The sequence below is a fragment of the Heteronotia binoei genome, chromosome 4 (assembly GCF_032191835.1).
Source record: "Heteronotia binoei isolate CCM8104 ecotype False Entrance Well chromosome 4, APGP_CSIRO_Hbin_v1, whole genome shotgun sequence".
Taxonomy (NCBI): domain Eukaryota; kingdom Metazoa; phylum Chordata; class Lepidosauria; order Squamata; family Gekkonidae; genus Heteronotia; species Heteronotia binoei.
The window spans coordinates 75,381,608-75,384,148 of NC_083226.1; positions in this window are offsets into that span (position 1 = coordinate 75,381,608).

Here is a 2,541-nt window from a genome sequence, read left to right on the forward strand (position 1 = left end):
TGCAGAGTACATCATGCAGAATGCTGGCCTGGATGAAGCAGAAGCCTGAATTAAGATTGCCGGGAAACACATCAACAACCTCAGATATTCAGATGATACCACTCTAATGGCAGAAAGTGAGGAGGACCTAAAGAACCTCTTGTTGAGGGTGAAAGAGGAGAGCACAAAAGTAGGCTTGAAGCTCAAAATAAAATAAAAAACTAAGATCATGGCATCTAGCCCCATCACACCTTGGCAAATAGAAGGGGAAGACATGGAAGTAATGACAGACTTCACATTTCTAGGATCCAAGATCACTGCAGATGGTGACTTTAAAGACATTTGCTCCTTGGGAGGACAGCTATGGTGCATCTGGACAGAATAATAAAAAGTAGAGACATCACCCTGCCAACAAAAGTTTGTATAGTCAAAGCGATGGTATTCCTAATAGTAATGTATGGCTGTGAGAGTTGGACCATAAGGAAGGCTGAGCGCAGAAGAATAGATGCTTTTGAGCTGTGGTGCTGGAGAAGAATCTTGAGAGTCCCTTGGACTGCAAGAAAATCAAATCAGTCAGTCCTAAGGGAAATCAACCCAGACTGTTCCCTGGAAGGTCAGATGCTGAAGCTGAAGCTGAAATACTTCGGTCACCAAATGAGAAAGGAGCACTCCCTGAATATGATCCTGATGCTGGGAAAGACAGGAGGCAAAAGAAGAAGGGGACGGCAAAAGATGAGATGGCTGGACAGCATTACTGATGTAACAAACATGAATTTGAGAAGACTTTGGAGGATGGTGGAAGACAAGAGAGCCTGGCAAGACTTTGTCCATGGGGCTGCAAAGAGTCGGACTCAATTGTGCGACTGAACAACAACAAACAAAAATCAGAGCTGAACAAGGAGAAAAATGCATCAAGGCATAGAAGTGAGCAGTTTTTCTACCGTCACTTGAATGCTTCAGTTTTGTTTAAAACAAAAACTCCATCCCCTGTTTTCTTTATGAATGAACTGAGTTACAGCTAATAGCAGCTCTCTCTCTGTATGTGTGTGTTGAGGAAAAGGAACAATTGTGGCTACTGATCCCCCCACCCCGAACCCTCAGAGATGTGATCCTTACTAATCTTTCAAAAATTGGCGGGGGAAGGATTTACAACTCTTATAATGGATCTCTCACATCTCTTCAGGCTTCACCCTGTCCTTTATGGTGAGTGGAGATGTGTCTCTGTTTCCCTTTCAATCTGCTCAGCTATAGCTTGCCCGTGTGTCTGCTTTCCCAAAGCATACACTAAATTTTTGTTTTTGTGCCATGCAAGCGTATCATAAAGAGTGGTGGATGCAGAATGGCTATCCTGTGCCTCTGTGTCTTCCCCTTGCCCTAGTCTGTGTCTTCCCCTTGCCCTAGGGAATACAACTAAAATATTTCTCCCTCTCTCTTGCTGGTGCACTGTCAGTTTTAGGGGGTTGGAGGTGAGGAGAATGCAGAATGTAACCTAATCTTTGTGTCTCCCTCCTCAACACCTGTCTTCAAAGTGTCTGCCTCTCTCAGGCAGGAGCATATTCAAAGCATGGCAGAGAACAGAATATCAAGCAAAGAAGACCTCACTGCTTATGATCAAGAAAGCCTTCCCCATGCTAGTTGGGAGAGAAAACAAAAACACTGTTCAAAGAAATACCTATTGGGATTTTCTGCTAACAGTTCTGATTGAAAGTTGTCTCAGATTATCTACTGAGTCATCCTTTCCATTTGCAGCCCTTCTTCCCTTGCTTCATGCTACCGTGAAAATGTAAGCAAACAGGAAGAAACCAATATAACAGCAATTTCTGAGGATTTCTAGAGATTACCAATTATTGCAGTTTTTAGAAATCAGACACAAGCTATTAAATATCTTAATGAAGTGAGGGATTCAGTTACTGTTTTCACTAGTTAATATTTGACTGCACATCCCTGATTGGTGGTGAATAGTGCTGACAAGTTGCAGCCAACTTATCACGACCCCATAGAGTTTTCAAGACAAGAGATGAACAGAGATAGTTTGGCATTGCCTGCCTCTGTATAGCAAACCTGGACTTCCTTGGAGGTCTCCCATCCTGCTAACTAGGACGAGCCCTTGTCTTCTGAGATAGCCATCTAGATCAGGGACTCAGGGAATACCTCTAATTAGTACCCCAAATAAATTCACTTTATTTACTTTCCCCAAACTGTATCAAGAACCCAACATTGTTAGTATTTTGACAAAATCTCTGACCTCAAAAGACCATTAAGGGGGACCTGGTGGAGATTTGTAAAATTATGCATGGCATAGAAGAAGTACCTGGGACTTAACAGGGTTACACCCCATGAAACAGTAAATTTAAGACAGACAAAAGGAAGTTTTGATCAGCTTGTGGAGCTTACTGCCATAGGCTGCAGGGATGGCAAGGCAACTGGCATAGGTGACTTTAAAATGGGATGAGACAACTTCATGGAGAATATGTCCATCATTTAATATTAGCCTGCCCCTTGATAACTAAATGGAAACTCTATGTTGCTGGCAGGAGTGGGAGGCATTAGCCTCCATTGCCC